The sequence below is a fragment of the Mesitornis unicolor genome, unplaced genomic scaffold, assembly GCF_000695765.1.
Source record: "Mesitornis unicolor isolate BGI_N332 unplaced genomic scaffold, ASM69576v1 scaffold38239, whole genome shotgun sequence".
In the NCBI taxonomy this organism is placed as follows: domain Eukaryota; kingdom Metazoa; phylum Chordata; class Aves; order Mesitornithiformes; family Mesitornithidae; genus Mesitornis; species Mesitornis unicolor.
In genome coordinates, this window is record NW_010205908.1 from 5,839 (window position 1) to 20,822 (window position 14,984).

Genomic DNA, 14,984 nt, shown 5'->3' on the forward strand with positions numbered 1-14,984 from the left:
CTGTTACATGGGAAAACAGATACACAACAAAATATGTAATCATTAAATGAGCAAGGGGAAAAACTCCATGGAAATAACCAGTCCCTAAGCCAACTGAGCTGGCTTTGGTAACTGGAGATCTGTTGTCTGTGCAGAGGTCTTGGCTTCCACTGCTGCTATAAACTTTCAGGTTTCTGGGACATTTCCCAAGGTCTGGCACAAATCACCTTCACCTCTCAGGGATGGCTGCTATCCAGGTACCATTTACTTCTTGGTCCACCACCTTTGTTTTGTCTTGGATGCCCCATCCCATGTTCCTGAGCTATGGGGCACAAATCCACTGAGCTGCGGCTCCAGCTGCCACAAAAGATTCATTTCTGATGAGAGATGCGTGCTGCTTGAGTGGCTGCTGCTTGTGAGGTCAGGGCAAATAGCACTTGGAGGCAGTGCCTTGCGTTGGCAAGACCCAGCTACCCAGAAAGACCCTGACCCTTCTAGGGGTGAGTACCTGGTGCTGTTCTGCTGTTGGGGAGGAAGAGACCTGGGACCTGCAGCGCTGAGCTCTGGCTGCAGTTGGTTTGGCATTCCCCACCACTGTGTGCCTCTGTGGTACAGAGCATTTATAGTTCTATTTTGCTGTCTGCTGCATTATCTATCTCAGACCATTAGAGCATTTTCTAGTTAATGACTTTAGCTGCCATCAAACCTCTGTAAGGTGGGCTGTTACTAGAGCTCTCTTACTGCAGACATAAACAAGGAAATGAAGCCATCACCTCAGGTGGTCTTCATGCTCTGTCTGTTGATGTGGTGGCAGCCGTCGGCTCCATGCTGCTAGCAGCACAGGGCTGTGCTTCTCCTTTGAGAAAATACAAAGAAAAAACAGTGGAAGGTCAGAGACGAGGTGCAGCTCTTGGACCCACAGCATGTGCTTATTGAGTGACTGAGAGGTTTCGTCAGTGGAGTAGCAGCAGCTCAGACACTTTCACAGGCAAAGGGTTTGTAGCATCTGTGCGTTCAGAGTGGTGCTGGTACTCATTCAGGCCCTGAGCTGGATCCCACCACGCGGCTGGCTTGAGGGGACATAAAACACACACTGGAACCTGCTGCTACAGGATCCAGGTCACACACTGGGGTCTAGGTCCAAGAGATCATCACATCCTACGTGCCCTGTCGCCTTCTCTGTAGTCTTAGTCATCTCCTGAACCTTCCTCTTCTGTGCAAAACATCTGCTGATTCAGTTCTCTGCCCTTGTACTATTTGTCCTAAATTACTGTTTTCTTCTGGCATCAGCCCTGCTGGCTGCAATAACTGATGACCTATAAGGGAGATGCAGTCTCCTGCCTTTCATTTCATTGCTCCGTGCTGTACCCCAAGCACCAGCTGCCTGTGAAATCCTGCAGTCCCACCAGAGAGTTGTTTGGTCATCATGTGCAGCTAGAGTTTGGGCAACATAATTGGGATCTGTGAGCTGTAAGGGGAAGGGTTGTTTTTAGTAGGGACTGAAGTTTCAGAAATAATCAGATTATTTCCACAAGCACATATTCTTGCTACAGCCTTTGAGAGGTGTGGGTAGCTCCCCACAAGCAAGAGACACCAAGGTGACTCTCCCACCAAATTTGAGCTCTTGCAGAGGTGCTGAGGTCTGTTCTTTGTTCTGAGCATAACAACTTTAACAATTCCTCGAACACAGACAAAACAACTTACTTAATCTTGTTCTCAGAAACCACTGACCTTTTTCTGTTGACACTTTAAAAAGAAAAAGTCAGCCCGAGGCAAACACCCGGCATGGAAAATTTCAACCTGAACACTTCAGTGCTGGGCAATGTTCTCAGCAACAGAAAAGATGGTTTCATAAGGGGAAGTGTCCATCTTCTTTTAAGCTTTGGGGTGACACCTTGACTGCTGTGAATCAGCTGGAGAGCAGTTGCTCTCCATTCCTTTGAGGACCTTCAGAGGAGGCCAGGCCACAAAATACAAACCCAAGCGAAGCTGGAGGTGGATCAGAGCATGCCTTGGTCTTTTTGAGACAATATTGCAAATACCAGATGCATGGAAAAGGATGCCTTTGTCTTGGCTGTTACTGGGTTTCCCATTGTGGTGCTTGACTCCTCACAGGTTGTGGCTGAGATCCTGCCACAGCTTTGGTAATGTCTCCATTAATAAATCAGACATGCATGGGGTTGTTTGCTGACTGTGAGGCCAAGTGAGACAGAATGGCCCACATCTGCGCTGCTGAACTGTCTTATCTCCTAATTACGGTGGCTACATGTGAATTCTAGGTTACCAGTGGCCTGTGCTAACCCCTAAACCATGTCTGAGAACTTGTGGACCACACCAGTGGCCCTGGTCCCACTTTGCCACCACAGACATTTGAGCTTTGATGTCTGAGATTTTCCTGCTAGTGCCTGGCCCTCTTGAATTTCCCAGGGTAAGTGAAGGCTCTGAGCCTCTGCACTCTGTGCCCATCCCAGAACCACCCATTTCCCTCAATTTTCCCCTTCTCCGCGGTGTTTAGGAGGGGGTTGCTCTCAGCTCATGGCTTCTCCTGCTATCTGGGGGTATTTCTGTCAACAGCTGAACTTCAGGCAGCTTTGCTGGGATTAGCCTGGGCACGGAGAATTACTGAAATATCTGTGGTATCTGTTATGAACTCACTCCATTTAGGACTCTCAACTCTTTCTCCTCACTCCTGGATTAGTAGTCTTAGCTATTGCTAATGAGTTTGTTAGAAGCACCAGTATGGAGGTGAACTGATGCTGATGAATTGACGTAGTTTGGTGCATGCCACAGAAGAGTCTTCAGATGCTTATGATTTCGAGTTATGGGTGACAGAACTGCAAGCAGTGTAGAGACAAAAGCTTGCGTAACTCAGTTATCGCATGCACAGGTTATGTCCCTGCTACAAAATCTCATCTGTATTTCTGAGCAATGGGGATCTATGCAGTAAAATACGTCTGCTGTGAAAGACCGCTCTTGTCCTCCTATCTCTCCATGTAAAATTCCTTCACCCACAGCTTCAAGGACAATGCTGCATTGCTCAGACTTTTAATACTGTAGAATTTGTCTTGGGAAATAATATAATTGTATTTTTTTCATAACAAAGCCATTATCCTGTCAAAAGCTTAACTTTCTGTTGCATTAGCCGACAGCCAGCAGAGATTGCTGGGAGAAGAAAGTGCTTAGCTTAACCTAAATTTTTTACTAGCAAGAAAAATGGAATGAAAACAAAATGAATTTATAATGAAATGGATTTATTTCTGTGCTTTGCTATTGTGCTGTTGTTTGCTTTCTTTGAGGGCTTTTAGAGCTGATTAGCAGCCCTGGAGACAGAAGTCCATTATTTACCCAAAGAGCAGCCAAGAGTGGAGAGACAACAATGCAGCCTCCCTCCCTCGCTGCTCCATCCTCTGCATCCCTCCTGCATTCCCAAAATGAGCTTCAAGTTTGTCCTGAAGGGACCATTCTTCACCACGGAGGGGATAAGTAAGCCTGTGTGGTCTGCTGACTTCTGTTGGAGATGCCAGCAGAGGATTTGCTGGAGTTCTCCAGCTCCTCAGGGTCAGCTCCCCAGGCTGGCATGGTTGTCTGAACCCATCTGTGTGCCTTTTGGGGAGCGGGGTCACGAGGGCTATTCAAAGAACAAGGAGGAGGAGGAGGATGAAGATGTGGTCCCACAGAAGAGATTTTGCAAAAGGCTGCACAAAAAGAGTTGTTTCTTTCTGTGAGAGTTAAAGCTTGGGGAGCAAAGCGGGAGAGCCAGATGTGAGCTGGGCTGTGGCAGCATTCCCACCCTCCTCCCCTTCCTCCTCTCTCCCAGGAATTGTTCCTGAGCCCTCCACATGAGCCCTCCACACACTCTGTCTGTGGGGCATGAAGAGATCCCAAGCCTCCACAGCAATTATTACCTGTACCCTGGTGTTTTTAATTGCAGGATACGTAGTTTATTAGAGAGAGTTTACAACGTGGGGAAAGTGCTGCCTTTTGTCTTTTAGCTGCCCATTGAGATAACAGCATGGCTGTAATGGGTATCAGCTCCAAAGCAGTAGGGAACTTGGTTCTGGAGGGGACTGCTCCCTCTCTGAAGCTCAACTAAAGCTGCCTTGTGTTAGGAGCTGTTGTTCTGTTCCTAGGCTAATGCAATCAAGATCAAATCCCTTCTACTTTATGTCTCCATCCCTAATCTTGAATGTCACATCTTGTTGTAGGGAGGATTCTTTTTCCCTGGAAGGAACAGGAATTTGACGGTCATGACTTACTGTCCTGATTATAATCTTGGCTAATCTTGCACTGTAGCGAAAATATTAAATTCCGCTTTGAAACTTTTCTTTGCCCTTTTCTGGCCGTAAAATGGTGTTAAACTGCATATTTTCACTCCTGATTTGGCCTGTCCCCCAGATTTCCACTGCAGTGGAAGATTTTTGGATCCTAATCTTCTTTAAAAGTGTTGTTGATAACAATCAAAACAGAGATTACTTTTATAAAAGAGCATTATTTATTAAGACAGACATCTATTATTGCTATTTTCCTCCCTTATGCTGGGCAGGATGAGGGAATGAAATGCCAGGGAGAGAAATGTGCTGTTTAAATTCCAGTACAGAATTCATACGCCTTAAATTAAGTTAAAGCATAGAATTTATTCCTATACCAATATGAATAAATAGGTATGAATTGGCCATGAATACAGTCAGTCTTGACATTAGGGGAAGGCTGTAGAAGAACTATATAGGGTTTTGAGACCAGGCGTTCAGTGAGTGTGAGACAGGTGAAAAATAGCATCTTTTAATCAGTGTCACGTGAACGGAGTTGTATGCAAAGTGGGCTCTGGCAGCACGGAGCTGAACTTGGTGACTCAAGAGGTGCCCACCAGCCCTGTGTGCTTCCTGCATGTGTAGGGAGCTTTGCAGTGTCACTTGACCTAAATTCTTACTATAAAGTTTTAGAAAGGACTGAAAGACTGTGACTGCCCAGACACCTTGTGAAAACTGGAGGCTCCGCCAGTGCAAAGTTACAGGAGTACAAATCATTTAAGGCAGGGCTGGAAAAGCTGACTTCAGTTTGACAACGCAGAGCAATGGAAGCTGCCGGCAGCTGGAGGAAGTTCAGTGCTAACGAACAGAAGGTCTGGCACTTGGGAGAGAAATTAAACAGCAGTGGACAGCAGGAAAGGTTGTGTAGCAGAGAGACACCCCAGAGGAATGAGTTTTATTGCCAAGAGCATCTTTGCTGAAAACTCCACACCACAGTGGTGACGTGAAGGGAACGCAACAAATTTTCCCTCTGGACTGGTGCCTTTGCTGCTCCTGCGGTTTCTGTGAGGCAGTGTGGAAGGGGGCAGTCTCCCCTGGGGAGGCATGGGAGAAAGGACCCATCTAAGAGGATACCCAAAAAGAGCCATTTCTTTACTCCATCTTCCTTTACTGGCTATAATCTGTCTTGCGTGCATACGGCAGCGGTGCAGTTTATACGCTCGCAGAGAAAGTGCATGCAATTAATTCAGCCCACCTCTGAGTCATGACAGTGCAGGGAAATAGGGGTGTACTTACCTCAAACCATACGATACATGCTAACTGCAAGGACATTGCTGTTCAGAGCATGCACAGCAGGAGCAGGCCAGCCTCAGCAACAGGGGCTCCCTTGCACGCAGAAATGGGCACAGCAGCCAGCTAAAGGAGCCCACACTTTTCTAAGTGATCCCAGCTCCACATCTGTTGGCATACCTCTGGTTTGCTGGCATGAAGGAACAAGAGCATGAAAATCCCCCCAAGACAAGGGGATTTTCTCCTCTCATTTCAATGAGACTGAGATTTTTCCCTTTGGATACAGTTGGTTTCTCTTCCATGCTCTCTGGTGGTTGCTTTTTGTAACCGGAAAGTGTTTATAATTCCTTGGTCTTGGTGTGTGAGGGAGTGAGGGCTGCAGCCGCCAGCCAGGCTCTGAGCTTATCTCTGCCAGCAGCCTGTGCCAGTGTGATCCTCGAGAGCTGCCTTTGGCTTTCCCGAGCTGTGCCAGCTTTTCCCTGCCAGAGGGAAGGGATGGTTTTGGAGGAGCGCAGGGAGGCCCCTTCTCTTGCTAGTTGTGAGGGTTAAGGCTGAGCTCCTGCACCAGTGGCAGAATTTAAGTGGGAACCAGCGGTGGGGACAGTATGTTGAGCTGCAGTCCTTCCAGACCACTGGCAGACTCTTCCTTTAACACTGCGATGGGGCCAAGCGGAACACCAAAGCCACGAGCAAGCTCCCCTCCAGTGTTTGTGGTTGGGAGTCTGGTTTGATTTGTGCCAGAGCTGGCCAGGGGACATGGGGTGCATACAGAGGTCTGCATTGCAGCCACCCAAGCTCCTGCTGGCCCCTCTAGTGTTGCACAAATTCTGGAGTTTCTGCCCAAAACCGCAAGTGCTCTTTGGGCTTCTTCCCTCCAGCACATGTTGCCCAGAGGTGGGCAGTGATGCTTCATGTGCTCAGTGTGTGACATCAGAGCCATGGAGACAAGAGAGATGAAAAACGTGTGTTGCTATTAATCAGGTTTGTGTGCTGATAGCATCAGGCCCTCTACGTTTTGCGCCGTGTCTCCTTGAAGGCCGTCATAGCCCTTAGGAAAAGCAGAGGAGCTGCCTTGTTTTCTGCTGGCCTAGTTGAGGGCCATGAGGGCTTTTCCCCTGGCCCCAAAGCAGAGGGGTTTGTGCCTATTTGCAGCTTACCTGGCAAACACAGGTTTGGCAGCTGGCAGAGTGGCAGCCCTCTCTGGGGCTGGGAGGCAGCTCCTCCTCCCCGGCAATGTGCCTGCCGCTGCTTCGAGGAAAGCCTGCAAGCCAGGAATGAGCAAGGATGCCGGCATCTGTGCACACTCAAAGCCTTTCATCTCCAAAACACGGCCCAGCCAGGCCACAGGGCAGAAAGGAAAACATCCTGGGCAGAGCTCAAGAACTATTAGAGAATAGTTTGTGCTTTTGGAGGTGATTCAAGCAGTGATCCCTCTTCTAGGAATGCGGGCTGTGGGAGGTGTGGAGAGCCTCAGGGTCACTAGTAGAGCTTGGAGACCTCTCCTGCTAGCCCAGGCCAGTACCAAAATTCATAGAAAGTTGCTAGTGCCCCATCGCTGTCTCCAGAGCAGTGAGAAATGAGAGCCAAGCAAGCACTTGGGTTGTGGTTATTGCATCTGGCTGGCACTGGTTGCCTGTCCTCACTGGTTTGGGGCCAGATAGGCTACTGAAGTTCAAAAACTGTTTTTAAGCGACTGCGGTGATACGCTCAGGTCCTTTACATCTCTGCAAGTTGAATTGCCTCTGGGTGCATGCATAGGCAAGGACAGCAAGCCTCTTGAAATCGCCCACCGAGGAATGAAAGCTGGGAAGAGGAGCTGAGCACCATTTGAGCTTCGGCATACAAACCTCCTGATGCCCATTAGCTGGCCAGTTGGGTTTGGCTGGTGACGGCAGGAGGGAAGGTACTCTCCTCTGCTGACAGCTGCACCAGCATCTATCTGGGTTATCAGACCCAGACCAACTGGAGCTGTGGCTTTATTTTTCTGTTTGTTTGGGTTTTTTTTAAAGTCAAGCCTTGGAAGTCAGCATCAACAGTCTTCCCAACTAGACAGGAAAAAATTCCATGGTTGCGGACAGAGACATCTGCAAAAGTTCTTCTTTATTTCCAGACACCGTCAGGAAGAGCCAGATGGAAGGAGATGAAAGAATGAGAAGAATAGGTTGCTTTAGTCACCAAATAATGTCTTGGGAATAAAGTCATGGGAATAATTTATTTCTTTATTTTTAATTCCCTGTCTGAGTCAGAGTCAAACCAAAAATTTCATTTAAGGTCAGCCGAAATTAATTTTTTATTCTCAACAGGAAAAAAAACACCTGACCAAACAAAAAGTTGCTAAGCTTATCAAAACATGTTTTTATTTTGCTCTCTTTGACATACAACACTTCATGAAATATGTTTCAAAACAAGAAAGGGAAAATAGTTCACTTAGAAATAATTTTGGAATCCAAGCTGTTCCCTGAACAGGGCACAAATTTCCACATAGTTTTGGTCAACCTCAAATTGCATTTTCCAGTGCATTAGCTCTCCGTTTGTAAAATTTTACCCAGCCTTATTTAGGAGTTATAGGAAATCAATAATCACTTCTCTTGTTTCTTAATCACAGAAATTGCCTTTGGGCTGCAAATGCTGGCGAGTCTGTGCTGTCAGCCTGGCACAGAGGCAGTGGCGTGATAAGGGGAGCTCTGCTCTGGGGAACATGGGGGTGACCAAGTCTGCTTCCCTGGGACTACACGTGTGGGTCTGAGGCTTGCCACTTCTGATGGGCACAGCAGAGGTTATCCACTGCTCAGTTACCTTTGTTTTATATACCACTCTGCTGCTGCGAGGGGGATCATAGCTGTAATGGGTGTATCATGAGAGCAACAGATTGTGAGCTAGCAGGTCAGCGCCATGTCGGGGAAATACCATCCGTCTTCCTTGCCGATAGCCCACGCAGCACAGTTTATCTCCTGTTCCCCTTCTGTTGATGCTGGGTTAAATCAGGAGTGAGACAGGGTCCCGCAAGGATACACTGGTGTAAGCACAGCCAGCTTGCCTAAGACAAAGCCTCGGTGTTTGGTTAAGCATCTTGAGTTCAGCATGGGCTGCAGGGCTTCAGTGCAGGGGCAAAGTGGCTGTGTGTGGCTGTGGAGCCAATAGCCCAGGATGATACCTGTCCTTGGGGTGTCTGTGGAAGGCTGGAAAACCTCAGACTTGGGAATTTTTCTTCTTTCCTCCCAGCTGTGGCAGTTACCATAGTGACTGGGTTTTATAGCTTATTTCATAGCGAAGCTACCGATTTTCTCGTGGCCTTCTTGCCTTATCAGAGCTTCCTCTTGGCTGTCTCAGTGGAGAGGTCAGCCACTAAGCGCAAGTCGGAGACACTCTCAGCGCCCTCTCCATTGCAGAGGGAAGCCCCTTCAGGAAAGGAGTGAAATGGTGTTATTCTGCACAGGGACTGGTTCAGGTGCTGGTGCCTGAGCTGGAGGCTTTCTGGGGGATAAAGGGGACAGCTGGAGTTGAAAAGAAGTAGCTGGTCATAACTCAGGGGTCACAGTTCCCCTTGTGCTGGGTCCCAGGTGGCCCAACACTGCTACTCTGTGGTCCTGGCGTGGGGCTGCAGGGTTACTGCCTTTGCAGTTTGATGGGATTTGTTTGTTGCTGATGTTCTGTTTCTGAGAGCAGGGAAGAACACAAGCACACCTCTCCCTGTAGTTTGTATGCTTGTGCAGCCTTCCCCGTGTTCTTCTCGCAACAAGGATTTTCACTTAGTTTTTACAGCAGTGTTTTTCCTCTCCTCTTTCCAATACAAATGAGCGGGCACACACACTTCTGCCAATTGCCAGGTCTTCAGTAGGAAAGGCTGAGGTTACAAGAACCTAGAGAGCTTTCTTTGCATCTGCCCACCTCCTGAAACCCTGGTTTGTATTTTGAAGATTGTAATGTGACACAGCTTTGGCAGACTTGCCTTCAGCTCCCTCTGGCTGCAGGGACGCAGTTTAACCTGTGATGGAGCTGTGCCTTTTTGGCAGATGTACAAAGATAAGCAGACTCCAGGTTAGTTTCCCAGCCTTCACAAACTTTTTCCCTCTTGCAGGTTTATTTTACCCTGCTTCTTTTCTTAGATTTTCCCATGAGTCTGATGACCATTCCTGACTGCATGGTTTCAGGAGAAAAAGTTCTGTCAAGATCATGGGCCAAGAAGAGTTGTCTAGACAAAATAATGCCTAATAATGGGATTTATTCTGACCCTTCTTCACTGTTCCCACTGAGTAAAGGGGATCTCATGACTTTTCTTGTGTGGTAAAGCATCAAAGGAGAGAAATGACTGTGCAAGAGCGCACTGTCCCCTGGAGATTTGCTCTTTCAGAGCCATCTCCAGCAAAGCCATTGAGCGGAGCAGCCCTGAAGCTGCTCTGCACTGACAAGGAGCTGAGCGTGTCCTTGACCAAGGCTAGAAGATGAGAAGTGCAAAACTGCCTTCTTTTCAATTTTCTTCTCCCTCCCATGCTGAGACTGACTAGGGCTTCCCTCCAGCCACACAGTGATTCCCATTGCCTTTTTGCAATGCGCTGTGGTAGAAGGCGAGTAAAGAAGGACCAAAGCACAGAGCTGGGAAGAGGGATCATCAAATCAGTTGCATTAGTGGTGGGAACAAAACTGCCAAGGTCTCTTGCACAAGAAGCCAGAGGCTGCTGGTAAACTTCAGCATTCCTTGCACTCCACGTTCCTCTTGTGGATCCAGTTCCTGGAAGAGGTGAGGAGATGCCACAGAGTTGTAGATCCTAACTTGCCTCCAACTGCGCAGCTTGCACTTCCTTTCCTTCCACTGGAGCCAAGCAATAGCTGAGAAATGTGCCAGATCTGGATCCCATTCAGAAATAAACCATCCTAACTGGCCAGAAAAGGAGGCAACAAAACTCAGAAGCAGGACCAGTAAAATCAGCAGGGCTTCCGAGTGTGGGAGATTAGGGGGATGAAGGATGGAAAAAGATGGGCTGCCATGACACAGAGAGAGCTGAGGGTCATCCCAGATTTGGAGGCTAAAAGGGAACGTTTGAGGTTGTATTTAGCATCAGATTGGGTAGCGGGGTGGAGGGAAACTGCTGAGCGAGCGCACCCCAAAATTGGGAAGATGACCTCAGGTCTCTAGTGTTGGGCTCTACAGTGTTTGGAGAGGTAAGGAGCGATGGAGTCTGTGTTTAATGGCTAGGAGGAGTTATTCACCTCTGCCTGCCTGCCCCAAGGAGGAACTCCCTCATCTCTCTTCATGCCTTCCTGTCGGCAATGGTTTCCTCTGATCAGTCCTAAGATGCTGTGACTTATCCCATGTGCAAGCTACATACAGAAGAGCCACCTCCTGTTGAAATTCAGGGGTCAATGCTGGCTGTGGTTTAATTTTTATATTTTAAACAAAACAGGATGGAGGATTGCGCTTCCCAGAAGCCCAGCCACAGCTAAATGGAGCCTGGCCCAGGGCACTCTGGGTCTGGGAAGTCTGGTGGTACCCCAGCAGGGAGTACCACTTGTGTGTCAGATTGCGAAGTGGTCTGGCCCCGGACCAGGGAGCAAAGGGAGCTGAGCTGCTGCCTTCTGGTAATTCTTGAGCAAGTCCCTTCCCTTGGGCCTTTCTTTTCCAGTCTGTGATGATACCAATCTCATCCCACAGGTCCTGTGGGACTAACTTCATTTAGGACATTTCACGTGCACTGAGATCCTTGCCTGTGCTCAAGGGCTATTTTCTTCTCTAAATACAAAATGATTAACTATATTCCTCCCCCAGAGAACTGAAGTGCAGCAGCAGCAGCAGCACCTCTCCTCCGGTGGGACTGCCTCTGCCCTGCTCCCAGCTGAAGCCTCTCCAGCTGGCTAGGTGCGCACACACCAGGCCCTGATCTCCTGCCTCTGTGCCTTGCCAGGAGCCAGTGCTAGCAAGAAAGTTCCTGGGGGCTGCAGTGGAGCTGGCAGTTTTCACCGCATGATGCGGCAGGAGGGAATCCAGCCCTTTCTTCCAGAAGCGCTACAGGGCTGGGCAGAGGGGAGAATGCAAAGAGACAGTGCAGTGTTGGGCCATTACATTTTTTGAGGCTGTGAGCGTGAGGGGCGTTTTAGGGTGAGGAGCAGAGCGACGCTGCAGCAGGGAAAGCACTGCCAGATGCAAGCTCCCTTCCTTCTAGCAGCCATTTTCCAGACTTGTTTGTGGTAGAGATTTCCTCTTCCCCAGACTCTCATGTCATTGTTCCCTTTCTGGGGCCTCACCAGTCATTGCCTTGTGGTGGAAAATATGAGGTTGTGGGGGCCAGAGCACAGACATTCCTTCCAGCTTAAAAGGGAAAACAGAGTCCTTGTGCAGCGGAGTCCCCGAGAGAGGTGTGCCTGCCTCCGTAACTGTTAGCAGCGTCACTCTGTAAGAGAAATCAGCTGTTTGGCAGATGCCTTTCTCCTCTTGGTTAGGTTGCGGGGAGAAAAGCCTCCTTCCCAGTTCCTGCTTCCTTTTCCTTGCAGGCACCAGCTCCTGCCTGCTTGCTGTTGGGCACAAGAAAGCCATGGCAAGGCAGTGCTGCCCAGGCAGTCAATTTTGTAGCAGTAGAATCATAAAATCACAGAATGGTTTGAGTTGAAAGGGACCTTAAAGATCATCCAGTCCAACCCCTCTGCCATGGGGAAGGACACCTCCCACCAGACCAGGTTGCCCAAAGCCCTGTCCAACCTGGCCTTGAACACTTCTAGGGAGGGGGCATCCACAACTTCCCTGAGCAACCTGTGCTAGAGTCAATATAGTAGTAATGGCATGAGACATCTTCATCTCCATCTCCCTGACAGAGCTGTGGACAAATTCCCACAAGCAGGCTCCTATGAGCAATGTTGTTTTTCCATGGCCCCATGCAGAGGTCACCGACCTGATGGGTCCCCTTCATCACGGAGGTCAGTTTGAGCCTCAGCTGCTCTCCTGCTCAGTGCTGTGATACAATGGACATGGCCAACTCATGGATCACAGGCTGAGCAGCTGGCAGGGCAGGGAGGGTTGCACACAAAGCGGTGAGGTACAGGTTTTACATCAGGGATCTCATTGATGCTTATAAGTATCTAAAGGGTGGGTGTCAGGAGGATGGGACCAGACTCTTCTCAGTTGAGCCCAGCAACAGGACAAGGCACAATGGTCACAGACTGGAACACAGGAGGCTTAACTTAAACATAAGGAAAAACTTTCACTGTAAGGGTGACAGAGCACTGGACCAGGCTGCCCAGAGAGGTTGTGGAGTCTCCTTCTCTGGAGACATTCAAAACCCGCCTGGACATGTTCCTGTGTGACCTGGTCTAGGTGATCCTGCTCTGGCAGGAGGATTGGACTGGATGTCTTCAGAGGTCCCTTCCAACCCCTACCATTCTGTGAATCACAGAATCTTTTCTGAGCTCTGGGAGTTGCAGCTCCCTTCCCCTCTTGCCTGCTTGTCTCTGCATCCAGGTTTTCTGGGAACACGCCCTGATTCCCAGCACAGGCAGAGATGTATGCTCTGGCTTGTTTCCCATTAGCAAAAGTCAGCTGCCATTAAGTATTCATCTATTAAGCATTCAAAAGCCTTTAAATGGTTGCAGATTGTTGTGTGATGCATTTAGTGAGCCAATCCTAGATGTCAGCTGAGAACAGAGATACAGTGAAAGATTTGGGAAGCGGGGTGGGGTGATGGTGACTGGTGGGGTCTGGGTGTGTGGGTTGATGGATTGGGTGCAGCAGCTCCCAGCAGTGTTTGGATTGCAGCTTGCTGAAATACCTTAGTGGTGGATGCTCCGAGGAATGGATGAAAGCAGAAGAGAGATGGGAGTCTGTCCTCCAATGCAAGGAAAATGTTGGGGAGCGAGCACAAGGGTTAGTGTGGGGGAGACTGAAGTGGGGCTGGAGGCATGGCAGGGGGGCTGCAGTGAGGACCTGCCCCTGGGGCTGCAGGCAGTGGCGGTGTTGAGTCTGCTGAGATGAGGGGCTGAGCTAGAGAGGTGTTTTGTGGGGGTTCTGCAGAGGAATTCCAGTCTGGCTCCTTAAGGAAGCACAGCTATGTCAGCAGGCTGGCTGTGCCTGCCTGTCTGCCTGTCTCTGGCTTCCAGTGAGTCTTGAATCTATCGGCCTGTTTCCGCCACAGCTGATAAAGCAGCGCAGGCCGCTGAGATAATGGGATCCAGCTGGTTTTGTGACTGAAGGTGACTGCCTTAATGAGAGGGGCCTGCGAAGACCTCCCCCTGAGGAAGGAGTCCATACTCTGCCCTATAACTAGCTGACAGGCTGTGCAGAGAGCTGTTGGAAACTGGGCTTCATTAGTTCTGGTCCTTGCAGGATGGCTTTAGGATTTGAGGGAGGAGGAATCCTGATGTTTTAATGGCGCTGGACGCCTTTGCATCCAGTGCAGACCTCATGCTGGCACCTTTCAAATAGGATATTGTTAGCACTGGGGACATTGTCAAATTCGTCTGGTCACATTTCCCTGGGGAATCCAGCAGTAGTCCAGACTTGGCCTGACACACATCTTTTCTTTCCCTTTTTAACTGACTAGCTTGGGGACAGCCAGTTTTTGAGCCTCTTTTAAGCTGCCTATTGACACACTTGCTAGTCTGAGCCACCAGGCATGTACCATGTGCCTCCCAGAGGCAAGAGGAGTGGGAGCTTCTGTTGCGGGGCAAGGTAGCTCCAGAGGGTCCCACTTTGGGATAACACCAGACCTGAGGAAGGGTGCAGCTGATGACCCTACACCAGTGTGTTCAACAACCTCTGATAGCAGGTTTCTTCCAGAGTAAAGGATATGGATCACTCCGCAGCCCGCTGTGCCACCCTTATAGTGAGGATGTCTTGGGAGTAGTTTTTACTGGAGAGCTGAACTGGGAATCAGACATGGTTCAATCCCCACACACTGGGTTTATCTCCATCTTATCTTTGACAACTGAAAATTAAACCTTCCCAGTCAGACTTAAAGGTATGTTGTGTGGGGTTTCTTCCAGAGTCTGCAGATGTCCTGAGGCAATAGCCCTAAGGAAGAGAAATTGCACTGTTTGCCTTACCTGTCTATTTATGGCAAACCCACTGTTGGGGATGCCTGCTTGTTTCACGCTAATCTGCTCAGTTTACGCTGCTGCCAAATTTCCACCTCATCACACCGACGTGTTAGAAGATCCAGCAGGCTGCCACAGGTCAGGTTTGCGGGGAGGGACAAGCGCTTTGCTTTTTAGTGGGAAACCAAAACAAGGGGCAAATGTGCTGCCAGAGCCGGCATAAATGGCCCGAGGTGACGGGCTGCCGGCCATGTGTGCCCTCCGGCATCCTCTGGTTTTGAATATTGCTGCTTGATGCAGTGTTTCTCTCTCCCAGCCCCATAAGAGGGGAGAAGGGAGGTTTGGGAGTCAGGAGACATGGCTTCTCATCTTAGCTAGCACCCACCTAGCACTTCGTGTCTCCGTATCTTTCTGCACTGAGGAGAAAACATTGCCAAGACAACAGCTGAA